General features: G+C 39.0%; 1 long non-coding RNA gene across 2 annotated transcripts in view; it reads right to left on the bottom strand.

Moving 5' to 3' along the window:
- LOC147913993 (uncharacterized) overlaps positions 1-19,549 on the bottom strand; it is a 69,474-nt gene that overhangs the window by 36,047 nt on the left and 13,878 nt on the right. Inside the window, exon 3 of one of the 2 annotated variants that reach the window (XR_015555927.1) lies at positions 9,044-9,457. The exons of the other annotated variant lie outside the window; for it this stretch is intronic. This is a non-coding gene — a long non-coding RNA (uncharacterized LOC147913993). Of the gene's footprint in view, positions 1-9,043; positions 9,458-19,549 lie in introns of those variants that run through there. 2 annotated transcript variants of the gene reach the window in all.

Raw genomic sequence — 19,549 nt, 5'->3', positions numbered from 1 at the left:
AAGGTATTTTACAGATACAGTACTAATGGAAGTCCTAGTCTCTAAAGGTTGATTCAGTAAAACATATCCTCAGTGGAAAAAATTGTCAACATTGATCATTCAAACAAATAAGTCAATTAAAATATATGATTTCTTTGAACAACAAAAAGAGACCTAAGATAGTGGCGGGACACTATATAAGACACACTTTGCTTGGGAGACAATAGGGACATTGTGATATCAGGCAGCTGCTGGATTTGTCACAGTTTGAGTTACAGTACTCATGGGGTAAAATATTATACTCCAGATCAAAAACATGTGAAAATGTGTGGCTGTTCATTGAACTAAAGAGACAACTGTCAAAAGTATAAAAAGGAAAATGAAATGATAAGGGAGTTAGGTGCATTTCCTTTTTAACAGAACCGTTAAAAATAATTTGGTTTTCTTTATGCTTGCTACAAAACTTAAACATACAGCAGCAATAAAAATATATGCATAAAATTAATCTGATAGGAAGAACAATATTTTGATCAAAATATTTTATACTTCATTAGAAAACATCAAAACATTTAAAACTTTTTTGAAAAACAATGTAACATATCTTTTAATTTCAAATGATTATATGGTTTTATATTTCCCATGTTCACCAGCATAACATTCCTAGACCATTTTTTTTTTTGTATTTTTGCTGAGGAAGACTGGCCCTGGGCTAACATCCGTGCCCATCTTCCTCCACTTTATCTGGGACACCACCACAGCATGGCTTGACAAGCAGTGCATCGGCGGGCACTGGGGATCCAACCCCAGGCCACCAGCAGTGGAGCGTGCGCACTTAATTGCTACGCCACGGGCCGGCCCCACTTCCCTAGACCTTTGAGCATTGCTTCTCCCATTTGTAATTTAGCTTCAGAGTTAGTTTATCCACACACAATCTTCTACTTGGTCAAAGGGGATTTTCATTTGAACTGGAACATTCTTGATGTATTGTCATGTGTCAATCATCAAATTGCTTTTGCAAGTTGTATAAAGACATCTGTGGATATTTAGTTTTAATGCCATATGTGTAATTATAATTAACATCATGATTTTAATATTTGATTTATCTAGGCAACTATAGTGAATACTATAGTATATTGCTTAGATATCATCTCTACCTCTTTCTGAAATAAAATATTCCTCTCTCCACCCTCATATTGGGAGTATTGGTGGCTGAGAGTTGTCAGCTGACTCCCGCTCCGAGAATAATCAATATGTGAAGATAGACCTTGCACAGCATCATATACCTTCCCTGGGTACCCTACATCTAATGACTGGTCAATACAAGAGTATAAATGCCTGTACCCTTCTCTCAATGTAGGACAACTCTGCAGGACTATCAGCTCTAGACTTAATAGTATCAAGTAAAGCCTTTGTTGTCACTGGGTCTCAGTTCAACTTCTGTCTGCCTAACTCTTGCCACCAACGCATCCAAATGACAGGGCTTTGCATCTGCTTTTGCAAGATGTCTTCAAAATTGGTGGTATTGGTACCGTTTCTGTGGGTCCAGTGGAGATTGGTGTTCTTATGCTTGGCCTGGTGGTCACCTTTGCTCCAGCCAGTGAAGCAACTGAAGTAAAGTCTGTTGAAATGCACCATGAAGCTTTGAATGAAGCTATTCCTGGGGACAATATGGGCTTCAATGTTAAGAACGTGTCTGTCTAAGATAATCATCATGTGGCAACATGGCTGGTGACAACAAAAATGAGCCACCAATGGAAGCAGCTGGCCTCACTGCTTAGACGATTATCCTGAATCATCTAGGCCATATCAGTGCTGTCTATGCACCTTTGCTGATTGTCACACAGCTCACATTGCTTGCAAGTTTGCTGAGCTGAAGGAGAAGATTGTTCACCATTCTGGTAAGCAGCTGGATCATAGCTCCAAGTTCTTATAATCTGGTGATGCTGACATCATTGACAGGATTCTGGGAAAGCCCATGTGTGTTGAGAGCTGCTGGGTTGTTTTGCTGTTTGTGATGTGAGATGGACAGTTGTTGTGGGTATCATCAAAGCAGTGGGCAAGAAGCAGATCTGCCCAGAAAGCTCAGGAGGCTTAATGAATATTATACGTAACACCTGCCACTGCAGTCATAATCAGTGCTAGAAAAAGTGCTCTCAGAACCGTTTGTCTCAATTGGCCATTTAAATTTAATAGTAAAAGACAGATGGATGATAACAATGCTTAGTAAAACCTGCTGAAGGAAAGGAGAATGTTTTGTAGACCATTTGTTTTGTGTATGTGTCAGTTTTAAGTCATTAGTTTTTAAAAATCAGTGCTTTTTAAATGAAAACAACTTAACCAAAAATCTGTCACAGAATTTTGAAACCCATTAAAACAAAGTTAATGGGAGGCCAAAACCCCTTGCCTGAAACAGACCAACCCCACTCCCACCCCAGTTTGCAGACTTAGTGGCTCCTGTCTCCTCCCTTCCCTGGCTCAGGGAGGAAGATCCCCACCACTGACTTCACTGTCTAGCTGATCACAGCCATTTACCTAATCAGACTTAAGTAGGACACAAAATATTTAGAGAAACCAAATGTCTTTCAGGGGACTTGTTGCTAAGTGTAATAGTGACAATTACTTGCATTACTATTACTTTCCAATCAAAAAAGAAATCTAAAGTTCTGTCCTACAAAGAGATCACAATATGAAGGCATTGCTTAAAATCTCTTTTTCTATCATTTTGTCCATCTCTCTGAACTATCTTTGATGCCAGCCAGAAACCATCTAGCTGTTACCCAACCTCTTCACTTTCTCATGTCTACATTCAGTTTTTTTTTTTAAAAGGACTTAAAACTTTGGCTGAGGTGGCAGGTGGTGGTTGTGGTGGCACTTAAGAAAAGGTGGTTTGTTCTTTCTAAAGGGGAAATATAGTGCCCTCAACACCTTTTCCCCATCTGCCTATTTCCTTCCTGCCTCTCTGTCTTAAGGAAATGGGTCCAGGTGTAACCACCTTACTCTCCTCTGCTTCCTCCTCCCCAACCAAGTGAGCAGTTGAATGAACTGAATGGCCTATGATGTCATAATCATAATCGCATTACCTCATCATCCTGCAGGGAAAGGTATAGAAGGAGGAGAAGGAATGAACAGCTCTGGGTTCTCGTCAGTTTTACTAAGTGTTCTGGGTAAGGACTAATTGTAGAACCAAATGGAAAAGACCTTGCAACCATTATAAATCCTGCATTTATAAGGTTTGAGCTGATCTGGCAGCTGGAAGAGGACTCAGAACAGGCCCACTGGGGCCTTGGACTAGTGTTCCCAGCAGCATTCCCACCAGGGACAGGTCCTCTGCTGGGGGAAAGGGGATTTCTTCAGAGAGGGAGGTCATAGAGGGCGGGTCAGGAGAGCATGTGAGAAGAACCTTGGCTAATTCTGTTACATGGCGTGAAAAACAAATAAAAAAACACAGAGGTAGATCCTGAGAGTAGCTGCCACCCCCCAAAAAAAAATCCTATGTGTAAATCTCTGTCTCAGAGTCAGCTCCCCAGAGAACTTGACCACAGACAATCAGAGCCAGGACTCAACCAAAGTAGTCAAAATGAGAGTTTGGAGTTGGGTTGCTTCCTGGCTGGTTGGCAGTGAAGACCCGATTATTAGTGGTAGTTGGATCACTAATAGGCCATGTCTTGTGGAGTGGTATAATTATTAAAATTCCATTGCTATTGAACTGAGATAAAATATCAGTGGAAAGGAATATACTGGAAAGTTCAATGGCTCAGGATTTTGACAGTTACATAGGAATTAGTAAGAATAACTTTATGAGATCCAGTAGATGCTACTGAGTTTAATTATGCCTTAGACAGGCTGAGGATGATTAATCTCCAATTAAAACCTACGTGTGAAAGCCAGATGGCCTCCTTGGCAGCATGTAAAGGGACTCTAATTTCCTGCAGCTGGAACATAGAAAATACATAGGAGCAGGGCTAAGACTTAATTATGAGAGAGGCAGAGCTGCAGAAAAGGTTGTGTTCTCAATCCCAGGAGTATGTTGCACTAAGGTCGGGGCCCTGATAGGAAGGATTGGGACTCCGAAACTTCTGTAGAGTTATCTTTGTATATGCACTCAGAAGTCTTTGAATCTCAGATTCTCCTGGAACCCTTGCATTTGCAAAATTGTTCCTCTGTGTCTCTATCAAAGCATAGACCTCACCTCTTTGTTGAAGAAAAAAGAGAGGTCCCTTCCTTGTAGGAAACATGTTTTCCCTCATCGTTAACTCCATATCTCTTTCTGGCCACAATTTTAGTGATTATTATTGTACTAGTTTCCTGTGGCTGCTGTAACAAATTAACACAACCATGGTGCTTACAAAAGCAAACATTTGTTCTTCAAAGTCCAAAATCAGTATTATCGCGTCAAAATCAAGTGTTGTCAGAGATGTGCTCTCTCAGGGGGTTCTAGAGAAGAATCCATTCCTTGCCTCTTCCAGCTTCTGGCAGCTAATGGCATTCTTTGGTTTGTGGCCTTAACACTCCAATCTCTGGATCCGTCTTCACCTTGCTCTCTCTTCTTCTGTGTATGTTGTCTCCCTCTGCCTCACTCATATAAAGATGCATGAGATTGTATATATTGCCCACTCTGAAAATCCAGGATAGTCTTCCCATCTCAAGATCCTTACCTTAATCTCATCTCAAAAACACTTTTACTCATAAGGTAACATTTACAGGTCTCAAGGATTACTTGATATCTTTGGATGGCCATTATTTAGCCTACTAAAAGCATTAATTCACAAGACTATCTCATGTGGAAACAGCTAAGCATAATAAAAAGGGAACAGACTACACCATGAATGAATTGCAGAATTTAGTCAACAAGTGCTACCAGGAGGTAGGATGGTATGCATATGATTGGATCCTGAAGGTGCTGAATCCTGAAGGTGCATGGTGAGATGTAAGATTGGGTTAAGGAGAATTATTTATGTAAGGGAGGAAGAAATATTCCTCTACCCTCTAAGTTTTTCTGTCTGGTCTAAAAATTAAATTGATATGAGACAGAATAACAGGAGAAACGCAAACAAATTTAATAACATGTATGCATGGGAGAAGCCCAGAAAAACTGAGTAACTCACCACAATGGCTGAAGCCACCACCTTAAATACTATCTTCAGCTAAAGACAAAGGAATATGTTGGGGTAGTGGGTTGGGACTTCAAAGGGCAGGAAGGCAATTCACATGAAGACGGAAAAGCAAATGTTTGGTAAACAAATGTTTGCCATATCATGTGGAGACAATGGACATTGGGAGGACTTGGATCAAATGGGCTTTGCTGGGTTCCTCCCTGTCTACCACACCTAGTTCATTATAGTACAGTTATCTATGGCATTAGTTCCTTCCTGAAATAGGCCTTCTATCTTAAATTCTTTTAGGCAGTTAGGGGGAAGGTCTAAGTTTCTTTCTGAGTCTTCTGTTCTTAGAAATAATCAAGCCAAAGAAACACATTTTAGGGTGGCAAATTCTGACTCCCCACATCTACTACATAAGAGCACTCGCCCATGACATAGCAAGCATCCCACTGAACTACAAGTTTGGTCTGCTCCCTGAGTATTTTAGATATTTTGTGTCCAGGGATGGTGAGAAAAGAAGTCACTGTTGTGGCAAGAGTGATTACTTCTGATCAGCAGAAAGAGGTAGGAATGATTTTACACAGTGGGGACAGGAAGGAATAAATGTGTAACCCTGGTGATCCACTTCAGCGTCCCTTAGTATTTTTCTTGCCTAATTGTAATTGTGAATGTACAGGAGCAGCATTCCTAGCCTGAGAAGAGAATGGTTACAAAGAGCTCAGATCACTCAGGAATGAGGGTTTGAGTACTATCACCATACAAATCACCAAAACCTGGAGAGGTGATAACTGAGAGTGAGAATTTAGAGTAAATAATGGTGACAGAAGATGATGGAAACCAGTTGTGGCTCTGAAAACAACTGCAGACCTGGGCCTGCATGTTACTAACCTCCTTCTTCTAAATTTCAACTGAGGGAGTGAGGCCCATGAGAGACATAGAGGAGCTGCTTCCCATATATACATGAAGAAGTGTATTTGTGCAGCACACAACGCTATCAAATTGTAGAGAAGACATTTTCATGCTTCTGAATGGTCAAGACTTTCAGAGCAAAAAATATAGGCAATCTAGGCTAAAGGATGGTTGAATAGTAACCCTAAGAGTAAAATACTTCTGAGAGATTTATAGGTTTATCTCTCCTGAGCTATGTGTTTACATTTCAAAGAAGGATAAAACCCCGAGCCATTAGTTTATATTCCAAAGGATTTAAAAACCTGGGGACTTCTCTCATAGAAGATTTATTTACACTATGGAAATGAGGTATCTCTCTCTTTCTCAGCAGAGGAGGGTGGCAGCTGTGCAGCGGTTCCTCTATATGCTCCCAAATTTGTCATATCAGGGTTCCTCATCAGCAGTACAGGCCCCTGTATGTGCAGCTGACAACTGCCCACACAGCATTGCCCCAGGGAGACTGGGGTAAGGGGAAATGATGCTGCTATTGCTGTAAATAATTCTGATTCTCATCTGGAAACTGCAAGTTTTATTTTAGAAGAAAATCAATAAACATATATAAAAAACTTATCAGGGGTAGACTTTGTCAGCCATAGAGTTGTGCCACTCAGATGTACTTACTATGTTAAAAAGAAAAGCTTTATCGAGGTATAATTGATATGGTAAGAACTACACATATTTGACGTGTACAGCTGGATGAGCCTGGACATAGGCAAACACCCGTGACCATCATCACAATCAAGGGAATAGACGTATACAACACCTCCCAAAGCATTCTGTGTCCCTTTTTTTGGGGTGTGTTTATTTTGTTGTTTGTATTTACTTTGAAGAGAACCTATTGTGAGCAGGGTAGTTGGTAGATACGCTCTAGCTGCCACACAATTGGATATCGGGCAGTGCTCATGACAAAGCTGAATTCTCCCTGGCCTGCTCACAGACAAGGAGCGAGCGTGACAGGGGACTGGGGTTGTGTCATTCTAGCCTGATGTGGTACTCCAGTAATGGGCATTCTTTCCTCTGGGGCTTTCCTTCTAACTGACCAAGAATTTCTCAGAACTTCATTGCAGTCAGAGACTCTTCCTACCCAATCCTCCTTTCTTCCTCTTTTCTTTTCACAGTTATAATACCTGTATCACGGTCTGAAGGCTCTGCCCACGTTTTCCTGCCCAATAAATCTGTTCATTGTCTAATTATGTTTTGGTATCTGCTTCTTAGCAGAACTGAACTGACACAGAAACAGTTTGCATATAGGGATCTTAAGCAATATACATTTCTGGTCTTGCCCCACTCTCCTTCCCTCTGTTATAATATGCTATGAAGAGATATGGCCATTTCACAGACATTGATCTACCATATTGATGAGATTGTGTTAATTCTCCCAAAGAGCAAGAAGTGACCAGTAGGTTAAAAGTGATGGTAAGACATACTTCAGAGGGTGGAGAATAAACCTCACAAAGATGCAGGAGGATTCCACATCAGTAAAAATATGAGGCCTCCAGTGGTTTGGGATTTAGATGTATCCAGATGACTCCCCTAAAGTAATAGATGAATTTTTACATCTTACACTTTTTACAACAAGAAAAGTAAGCAAAGAACTTTGGTAGACCTCTTCGGGTTCTGGAATTACCATGGTCCACAATTGAATATACCAAATGACACAAAAGTCAGCCAGTCCTCTGAGTGGGGACCAGAACAGAAATGGGTGTTGCAGAAGGTCAGTGTGTGATGAAAGTTCGTGTTATTTTTTGCCATCCAATCCAGCAGATCCTATATATTAGAAGTATTAGTGTTACAGGAAGACAAGGTACCAGGTTTATAGCAAGACCCAACAGAGGAATCACAGTGTGGCTACCTAGGCTATTGATAAAAAACATGCCATCTGCAGAGGAAAATTATACACCTGGTAGAGATGAAGTAGAGATGGTAGAGATGAAGTGTCTGACCAAGGAACATCAAATGACCGTGTGGCCAGAACTGCCAATCATGAACTAAGCTTTGTTGCACCCTTTAAGTAATAATATTGTATGGGCCAGGCAGCATTCCATGGTAAGGTAAATGTGGCAAATCCAGTTCACAAACAAGATTGGAGGATGCAAGTAAACTATATGAGCAGGTAGCCAGACCCTACATCTTCTACCATGGTGTACCAGTGCCTCTCCATCAGCTCACACCTGTGTCCTTTTGGAGGTTCCAATATGACCAGCAGATGAAGAAGGAAAAAGACCTTACTTGTTTCACACATTGGTTGGCTTAGTATGGCATATAGATTGGCTTGGTATGTCGGTACAAGCTGAAAATATATTTTGGGGACACTACAGCCTTACTTGAGGTGACCTTGAAAGTCAGTGAAGAGGGGAAATCTCCCTGATGACCAGTTTTTTAATTGCATCTGGACCTTCATTCTGTGAAGAAAGAGAAGCCCAAGGAAAATATGTAATATACACACATATATACACACAGACACGCACATGTGCATCCAAACGAAATGAATTGCTTGACTTGACTGGTTGGTCCAGGCCTAAAGTGAGATATATTAGAAGATCAAGACAAGGAGTTGTTTGAATGGAACTCTAGTGGTAACATGAAGTGTTAAGGGTGATTTAGCTGCTATAACTGCCACACATCCGACCTGCCACCAACAAGGAACAATGATAAACTCTCAGTGTGTCACTGTCCTTTAAGGGTATTAACCAACCACTTCATTGTGGCAAAGAGATTACATTGGACTCCTTCAACCCCAAAAGGGGTGACAATTCATCTTGACCAGAATCAACACATGTGAGATTCCCTTTTGTCTTAGTCTGTTCGGGCTGCTATAACAATACCACATACTAGGTGGCTTTAAAAAAACAGAAATTTATTTCTCACACTTCTGGAGGTTGGGAAGTCCAAGATCTTGGTGCCAGCACATTCTTTGTGGTGGCTATGGTGAGGGCTCACTTCCTGATTCTTAGATGGCACCTTCTTGTTGTGTCCTCACGTGATGGAAGGGGCGAGGGATCTTTCTGGGATCTCTTTTATAAAAACACTAATCCTATTCATGAGGGCTCCACCTTCATGACCTAAGCACCTCCCCAAACCCCTATCTCCTAATACCATCACATTGGCTATTAGGATTTCAGCATATGGATTTTGGGAGGACATAAACATTGAGACCATGGCACCTTTTCTTCACACAGGTTCTTGACCAGAACCACTGAATGACAGAGTATTTACTTCATCAACACATTCTGAATAATACTGAATTGGATTAAGGGGCTCATTTTATATAAAAAAAATTTGCAACACACGACTTAAGATCCAAGAGTTCTATCACATATTGTACCAATTGGCACTCAGAAGATGCTGGCTTAATCAGGCAAAGGGATGGCCATTTGAAGGTGCAACTGAAATGCCACTTGGATATGATATCCTGTGAGCATGGGATCCATCTGCAAGGATAAAGTATACATTCTAAGTCAGTGACAATTATGAGGTTCTGTGCCTCTAATAATTAGAACACATGAGGGTGCAATCCAAGAGACATAAGTAGGAGTGGCCTCACTTATCAGCATTTCTAGTGACATACTTGGGGAATTTGCCCTTCCCTTCCACACCACTGTGGGCTCTGTTTAGAAGGCTTGGTTCCCAGGAGGAAAATGCTTCCTTCAGTGGGCACAGCAAGAGTCCAATTAAACTTAGTTTCCACTCACTTACTTCAGGCTTCCCATTGCAAGAGAACAATAGGCAAGAAAAGGAGTTACTTTCCCCTTAGGGGTAATTAACATTGATCATTAGGACATGATAGGACTAATATCACACAGTCAGATTCTCCAGTGATCTGCTTGTTCATCTCTCCTTTGCCCGATTTTGTCAGTAGGTGGAAAACTTCAGTAACCATAGTCTGAGAAATGCTTGGTGACCAGGAACTCAGATCACTCAGGGATGAGTTTATCAGTCAGGCCATCAGATAAACCCTTGAAACAGTAAAAATTTGAGCCAAACATGAGAGGAATCTGGACTTGATAGTAGACTAAGGATAACATCAATAGCAGTTACAGGTATACAACTGTAGGAATATAACACTGACCAGGCGTAGCAGTGGAGACTAGTTCATCCCACTAAACATCAACTTGTAAATACTCCAGGAACAGCAGCTGACCGGAATTATGGAGCATATACTTCCCTAACATATTATACAAATAAGTGGTTCCAAGGAACACGAGGAGAGGGTCTGTTTTGGATGCTCTTGGGGTTTTAGAGTTCCCCTGCTACTAGAATAAATCATTTATTCCCCAGGTGCTGGGAGTATTGGCAGGTGACAGTTATCAACTGAGCCCCTCTCCAGAATTGTTCTAATTTGAAGAAAGTATTCTTGCCCAAAGTTATCCCTCTTAGCGAAGAAGCCATCATCCAATTACTGGTCAATGCAAGAGATTTAAAGGCCAAGTTCCTTTGTTTTGATATGGGGCAAATCTGCAGGGTCATCCTCATTCTAGAGCTCTGAGTTTGATTAGCTGAGACAGTTGTTATAACCAAATCTTAGTTCAAATTCTCATTCTGCCAATTCTGCTTTTTTTCACTCTCTACAATGTACATCCAAAAAGCACTTTTCAATTAATGTCCTGGACATACACCTCTGTTTCAGATTCTGTTTCCTAGAGAACCCAACTTCAAAGTCTGCTTGTTTATATTCTGATTTTTAAGATTATGAAACTTGGTAAATTTATACATTCTGGTAACAAAATAGGAAATATGAATTTTTTCTTTGCCAAAATATTGTGAAACTATTGTTAGTAGTCAACATATACTTGTTTTGAAGTTAATGCATTTCTCAGATCCAAGAATTTGAAATGTAAAGAGATTTTTCCAAATAAATGTTATATTAAATGTCCTGCTATCCATAGTTTTGCGACATAATAGAAAATACAGATATTGGTCTTTGCCTCCGGTTCCTGGCACAGAGCTCCTGAAACCCTTGTAATTTCCTAAGTCATAAGAATACTAGGAGATGCTAATGTTCCAATATTTGTCTTTGACCCGGTCCCTGACACAGGGCTCCTAAAACCCTTGTAAATTCCTAAGTGATAATAGCACTAGGAGCATCTTTCGTTCTATTGAGGTGACTCTAAGTGGGGTCCTGGATGGCTCCTGGATGAGGGCTGGTCACCAGAAAGACCAAGCCATGGTTAGAAGATTAGAATTTTCGGCTCGACCTCCCCATCCTCCAGAGAGGGGAGAGGGGCTGGAAATTGAATCAATAATTTATCATATCTATGTGATGAAGCCTCCATAAAATCCCAAAAGTACAGAGTTTGGAGATCTTCCAGGTTGGAGAACATATATACATGGGGAGGCTGATGCACCCCAACTACACGGGGACAGAAGCTCCTGCACTCAGGACCCTCCCAGATCTTGCCCTATGTATATCTTCATCTGGCTGTTCATGTGTATTCTTTATCATATCCTTTAATAAACTGGTAAATGTAACTAAGTGTTTCTCCTTCTGTGAGCCACTCTAGCAGATTAATCAAACCCAAATGGGGGGTTGTTGGAACCTCAATCTATAGGCGCTTGGTCAGAAGCACAGGTGATAACCTGGGCTTGTGACTGACATTTGAAATGGGGGGGGGCAGTCTTGTGAGACTGAGCCTTAAACTGTGGGATCTGATGCTATCCCTGGGTAGGTAGTGTCATAATTGAACGAAACTGAATTCTTGGACACCCAATTGGTGTCTTGCAGAATTGCTGGTGTAGGGAAACCCCCATTACGTTGGAAATTTGGGTACCAGAACCCATATAGATGGCATGTCTTCATTTAGTTTTTTAGTACCCAGAGGTTATTTCCAGGTGCCATCTAGACAAGTAAATAATAAATAGTGGATTAGGTCATTCCTGGTTCCTCCAAATTCTGGATTATAATTGTAATTTTACTCACTAACCCTAGTATTCAGTATTGTTTTCTTTTTTACTATTCTGATGAGAATTAGGGTCTCTGAGATGTCCCATTTAGAATGCTCAGTTATCAGTGGCCTGTACCGTATGTGCTCTAGTCAAGAATGGTCTTTTTGCAACAGTTGCATATCTTAATTCCAAAACACACCCAGGGAAACATGAAAACATTCCCACTTAACTCAACCTAGCAAATTCAGATTTATGTCCCTATTCTCTCTAAAAACTAGGCTTTCTTTTTTAATGTAGTTCCACCATTTTTTAAAAAAACTTATCCAAAATACCTGGACTCTCGGTTCCTTCAGACAGTTCTGATATTTTCATGAATCTGGAGAGAAAGATTAAGGCTTTTTGCCCTTACCTTTGATAGATCCTCACCATCTGCCTCAGAGTTTATAATATTGTTTAATTTAAAAAGAGAAGGATAAGTAAGGTGGTCCTTTAGAGCAGAGAGAACTTCATTCTTAAGATTTACAGCTCTTTCTCTTGGTGCTCTCTCTCTTGGCTCCTTTCCCAGAACTGTTGACTGTCCAAATTGACACTCTGTCGAGGCTTTTGACCTAGATGTGGTGGATTCCGAGAGTTTAACTCTTTCTATCATTGAATCAATCTCTTTAAATTTTATTAATTCTCTACTAGAGTTTTTATGGATTTGAACTGGTTTTCTAAAGAAAAATACTATTATCAGGCAATTTGTCCAGACTATGTAATGCATCATAAACAGAGGTGGAAATTGGCTACTCGAAGTCTTTCTCATTAGTCATTTCTCTAGGAATTTCTCCCACCTTAACTGTCTCTGTTAAAAACTGTTTTAATGGAGAATATGAATCTCATGGAGCAGATTTAAGATACAAACTTTTCTGCAATTCAAGAAGAAAATTATTCAAGCAGTTCAGAATATCAGCTTCTGGATGACCTGGGTGGTAGATTAAGGTATGGTATCCTCCTTTCTACATTTTTAATCCCATGTGTTGCCATTTTCAATGGATAAGGTTCATTTATACCCCCAAATTGTGACCACCATAACCTCCATTATCTTTTATTAGAAAAGAAAGGAAGGAAGGGAGGAAGGGACGAAAGAAAGAAGTAAGGAAGGAGGAGAGATGAAGAGAGGGGAGGGGAGGAGAGGACAGGAGAGGACAGGAGATTTCCAGCTACATGTGAACTTGTTATTTTAAGCTATTATTAGGAGGATGTTGTCACTGAGGTTCCTAATAGCTCCAGCTCTAACTGAAGGGAAAAAAAAGCCATAATGACCCCAATTCATTGCTCATGGGAATACCAAATAGTACAGCCACTTTGGAAGATAGTTTGGCAGTTCCTTAGAAAACTAAACCTACTCTTATGATACAATCCAGCAATTGCACTCTGGTATTTACCCAAATGAGTTGAAAACTTACGTCCACACAAAATCCTGCAAAGGATGTTTATAGCATCTTTATTCATGACTGCCAAAACTTGGAAGCAACCAGTAGGTCCTTCAGTAGGTGAATGGATAAATAAACTGTCGTACATCCAGACAATGCAATATTATTCAGCGCTAAAAAGAAATGACATATCAAGGCATGAAAAGACACAGAGTAACCTTAAATGCATATTACTAAGTAAAAGAAGCCAACATGAAAAGGCTACGAACTCTGTGATTCCAACTGTATGACATTCTGGAAAAGGTAAAACTATGAGACAGTGAAAGGATCACTGGTTGCCAGGGGAAGAAGAGATGAATAGGCAGAACATAGAGGATTTTTAGGGCAGTGAAACTATTCTGTATGATACTATTATGGTGGATATTTGTCATTATACATTTGTCCAAACCCATAGAATGTACAACACCAGGATTGAACCCTAATGTGTACTATGAACTTTGGTTGATAATGACATGTCTATATAGATTCATCAATTATAACAAATGTACCACTCTATTGGGGAATATTGATATTGGGGGAGATTCTGCCTGTGTGGGAGCAGGGACTATATGGAAATTCTCTGTATTTTCCACTCAATTTTTCCTTGAATCTAAAAATGAGTTTATTTAAAAATAATAAAATTAAAAAATTTTTAAATGCCATAATGAAAATTTCCAAATATATATCACTCATTGCTAGACACACACACACACACACACACTCACATTTCCAGAAGAACTCTCCCAATTAAAAAAAAAAAAAGAAAAGAAAAAAAAGAATGAATTTCCCTTTTTAAGCATCTAAAATAGTATTACCATTAACTAGCATTTACTGCAAGGACAATTTTTGAAATTAACTTTTTTTTAAAAAAAAATTTGGAATTTCTGAATATCAGTGTTAATCCAATTAATATTGCATAAATCGTTGGAGGTTTGAATCATAGATCTTTAGTAGGCAATCAATTTCCAAACTGATCAAAAAAAAGGAGCACTATGTATATACATATTCAAAGTATGTCGTTTAATTTCTGTCCAATACAAATATTCAGTCACTTGATATTAAAAAGAAAAAACCTTTACCCAGTTATTTGGGGAAATAGAGTTGATTTACAGTTGGACTGGAAAAATTCTGTCTTTAACTCTGGATCAAAATAAGGACAGTGGATTTGTGATGTGCTCCTCAAGTCTGAAACTCCTTGGAGGACCTTCAAGGTCAGCGTACGTAACAATGGTTTGCAACCGGCCTACCCAGTTTAATAAGCCTGACTTATTTACATGATTTTTTGCACAGATCTTGATAGTTCAAAGCAGAGAAACAGAGCAGTATCTAGTATACTTCATTTTGTTGTTGTTGTTTTGTATGTCTACAGATATTTGTGCTGATCCTACCAGGGACAGGCATGGTCCCAGTTCAGATACCTAGTCTCGCTCAGAAAGGCCTGGACGCAATCAATGTAACAGAGAGCTGCCTTTTCTAGAGGCTATTTTGGGTTTTTCTCTGGTTTTCAGGCTGTCTTCACTCTCTGGTCTCTAAACCCTCTCCAATTATACCACCTGAATAAATGCTAGATAGAGTAAGGGATGCACCTTTTGGGGAATGTTAATTCCGTACAATCTACCAAGTATCTTTGGAGACTTAAAAAAAGGGAAAGAGTCATTAAAAGAGTCTCTAGCCTTCTATTCTCACTTCACCTGCTCTCCCACCTCAAAATTTCAAGATAGTGAGAGAAACTTTTAATCTTGCCTCCCAGGATTTGACCTTCAGTAATTGTTGAACATTGGTGACATTTATAAATATGGGAAACATTATTTGTTTATTTGACTAAGTGCAAGTTGGAGAATAGAATGAAGTTTTAGTTGAGACATACTGTGTTTGAGTTTCTTATAAGATATTCCACTGAAAACGATGAATATGCAGGTGAATATTTGAATATTCCTAAGAGTAGATATTACTCAACAGGAGCTTACCAAGAACCCTTTATTTGTTTTGAGTTTATCAGTATTGTAATGTTATAATTAGATATCAAGTATATATTTTAACAAAGAAAACTTTTAATGTAATTTTAAGTTAAGCAATACAATTATTTTTTCCTCTATGATTATTATTTTGGAACATTTTCTTGAAGAGGACAAACAAAAGCTGTTCAACATGGATTGCCCTCTGTAAATATTCATTGTGGTTTATTCTCTTGTATTGAAGTATTTTATTTGGATTGCTTCTCCGTGCAACTGGTATAGAAATATGGGCCTGGGTCTGCTTCTTTAGCCTTGCAAAGAGGTATTAGAAGCTGAAGCAAGGACAGGGTATGAGTGCAAACCAGAAAGTGGACAGACGACTGGATGGGGCAAATCATGCGGTCTACTCTATCTTACCAGTGTATAAGGTAAAATAGAAATTGGGATTATAATATAGATTAAAGAGTAATTCTATCAGAAATCTCTCTCTCTCTTTCGGTTTGTGCATGTGTGTGTATATATATACTTGCATAGATATATCGTACTTATATATCATATATATTTGTGTTTATATTATGGGGACCTATAATAATGGTTAGCTCAGGTTCAGTTTCATCTCTATGACGGTTAACTTGCTCAAGGCCTTAGCAGTACCGGCATTTGTTACTTCAGGGTAGATGATTAGTGCCCTCATATAACCTCTTCTCTCTCAGTAATAGATAACCTTCCAGGGTGTGTTTATCCTGATGAAAAAATTCATTAAAGCCTTAGAGCCATTGTCAATATAAATTAGATAATTATGAGTTTTGCACAAAGAATTTAAGTGAGAATAATTATTTTACGCTTTAAAATGGTGTATTTCTTTAATTTCTACTCAATTAGGTACGAATCACCACTAACCAATAATTAGGAGTTACATATGTTTTGTCAGAAAATATTCCCAGGCTTCCAATCACTTTGCATGATATTGATGATGGCTTTTATATCACAGAGCTGACCGATTATTATGGGGAGGTTTTATAAAATCTATAATAAAATATCAAAAGTAATATTCTGAGTGAGGATTTATAGTTGGACAGAATGAAGTACTGAAGGGAATAAGAACAAATACAATGTCTCATGGTTGAGACTGCTCACAATCTTTTCTTAAGCTGTTTGATAAACTTATTGAGATAACCAAAAAATTGAGAACAGAATTTATTCTCCTTAGAAAAACTTCTGAGCATTTACCATATTATATTTTCTTATATATTTTATAGTGACAATAACCTATACTTTTAAAGGTTGCTATGCTAACTTTAAACTTAAAATTGGATAAACTGGCTCAGAGAAAAGATACCTGTGACTTTATCCACCAAAGATTGATATGCTTATATTATCAGCAATTAATTCAAAAGAGATGTTCATGGGAACAAAAAAGCATAGAAATATAGTGACTCTGAATAACGTTCTCAAAATGCACTGTGGATATAAATCTTGGCAAAGGATATGAGAAAACTGCTCAGCCCACGAAGTGAGCATATTCTCCAATGCCCACTTCAGATTTAGCCAGGTAAGAATGGAGAAGAGAAAAAATCCTCCATGCCCCCTGGAGGAATATCATGGAGGGCCCATGGAGGAATATTATGTGGGTACCCCTCACCCACTGGGACCAATGCAGGGGGCCTTCATAATAACTGCCCAGCAGCATATCAGTTTTGCTCTAAACCAGTGACTTCTGTGTCTTCCCCTCTTCCTCTTTCTTTTCAAATGGGAGTGTTTATTGTGATATATTCGGTGTTTAGAGGGCAGGTAATTTGTCTTTTAATTTTATAAATGTCTGGATCAGCTCCACCTGATATACTGTACATCATGAAGAGATCCTGGACTTTAGGTCCCTCTCAGTGAAAAAAGTCAGTTTATTTTGTTTCAGGTTCAAACCTGAACGAAATGATTTGTGACCAGAAGATAGACTACAATATTTATTACTCTGATTTTATTAATAGTTCTGCTTCTCTGTTTCGAGACTGTGACACGATTACACTTTCTGGCTCCCTTTCAGTGAGGGGGACACATAACTAGTTATATCCAATGAATTGTTAGTGGAAGTAACAAGTGCCACTTCCGAACTGCGGCATTTAAGCGTGCATATAAGATTGTCCAGAGATCTCTCTTATTCTGCCAAGGAGAATGCCAATATTTAGTCTGATGACTGCTCTATCAGCCTGAGCCCTAGAGTAAGGAGAAGAGACAGAGTTGCCTGATTATGGACACATAGTGTGAACAATAACTAAACCTTTGTTATCTTAAGCCATCATAGTTTTAGAATTGATTGTTACTGTAGATTAGTTGTCATAGTCTGAATAATAAATACATAAATTATTAGAGCATTTTTACATTAATTATTTCATTGACTCTTCACAAGATAATTAGTAAGTTTTTAGTCCTCCGAATTGTGGGTGAAAAAATAAGGAAAGATTTCAAAATACACATTGCTTAATTTTTAACCATGTGTCTTATTTCTTACCTTTTATTAAATACTATGATCAATCAGATATTTAATTAAGTTCATCTTTACACAATTGTTAGTTTGTCTGTCATCACTTTCATTATTAAAAGAGTGCTGAAAACACCAAATTTATAATAAAATAAAGTTTTTTTTAAATTAATTAATTAATTAATTTTTTCCCCCAAGGCCCCAGTAGATAGTTGTATGTCATAGCTGCACATCCTTCCAGTTGCTGTATGTGGGACACGGCCTCAGCATGGCTGGACAAGCAGTGCATCGGTGCGTGCCGGGGATCCGAACCCGGGCCACCAGCAGCGGAGCGCGCGCACTTAACCGCTAAGCCATGGGGCCGGCCCAAAATAACATGTTTTTTGATAGTATATTTGTATGAGTTCCTGAATGGGGAATGGAGAAGAGATGTTAGTACATTACCCAGGAGCCAAACTTTAAGGATCCTCTAGAGCTAAGTAAAGACATAATATATTCATATCCCAAAATATCTATCTAAATATTGTAAATTTATCTTTTCCTTTGTTTAAGCCATAAACTATATTTTATTTGGAAAATACCAGTACTCTTGCATTAATACTTTTGTAATATATTGTGATAGTGAATGTTTGTCCCTTTGTCTTATTTATAGTTGTTAGCAACGTAATTTTTACAATGATTTTTCCTTTCTTTAGAGTATAGATAAATAACACAAAGGGGTGGATTGTAAAATCAGACTCACAAAAATCAGGTATCTTATTCAGAATCAAACTCTACCAAATAGATCAAATATTATAGGTAATTACAAAACACAGGCAGACTGTGGCAGAGTCTGAGACCACCAATCTATCTCCTCAGATCCTGGTCACGTTAAGACACACACTGGTCCAAGTTTAACATGTAAGCTTCTACATGATGTAATCAGAGTATCACTTTCACAAAGAGAGCTTTTTAGATCATTGTATTAGTCTGGGTCCAATCAGGAGAGAAAACCATATGGTCGTTTGAACAGGGTAAGTTTAATATAAAGAATCATTAACTATAACAAGTGATTAGATTAAGGAGGTATTGGCTAGTAAAAAGTTAAGTGAAATCAAGATAAGGAAGTAACAGATTTAAGGAGCAATCACTAACCCTATGGCAGAGATAGATTACCCAAGGAAGAACCCACATCTCCCAGAGGTGAGATCCCAACTCTGTTGGAGAAGGCACAGCCAGGGTTCACTGGATGACAGAAGTTCTGTGATGCCATGCTAGCAGAACTTGCTGGAAATATGCCCTCTGAAACTTGCCAGAAACCCACCTTGGTACGTGGTACTGGGTAAATCTTTACTGTGGGGTTCTGCTAGCCACTGTGCACTGCAGCAGCCAGGTACTGTGTAAGAGCCCATGGTTGAGAGATGCTGGGGGAATTGGTTGTCTGCATGAGCTGGGCACTGGGAAAGAGTCACTCTTCTACAACTGTCAGGAGATGGAAGGTGTCAGAGGAAGCTGCTGGCTGCCTGATATTGCTGCCTGTCATGTGCTGGGAGAGTTATGCACTGGAGAAGCTGTGAACACTACAGGAACCTGCAAAGCTAGCACACCAGAAATAGGAAACAAAATTCTTTTTCTCCAGTAGTGTGCTCTGCTGACAAAACTTTATGCCAACTGGCATAGGAAACACAAATATTTAAAGGACCCAGATCCATTTTAACAGAGTAGTCTAAAAACCTGAATTTGTAGCTAAGAGAAAATAAATTTATAACCAGCAAG

Source organism: Ceratotherium simum, chromosome 23 (assembly GCF_057802395.1).
Source record: "Ceratotherium simum simum isolate JZ-2026a chromosome 23, ASM5780239v1, whole genome shotgun sequence".
Classification (NCBI taxonomy): domain Eukaryota; kingdom Metazoa; phylum Chordata; class Mammalia; order Perissodactyla; family Rhinocerotidae; genus Ceratotherium; species Ceratotherium simum.
The sequence above is the reverse complement of the archived record's forward strand: the minus strand, read 5'-3'. Positions and strand labels throughout refer to the sequence as shown.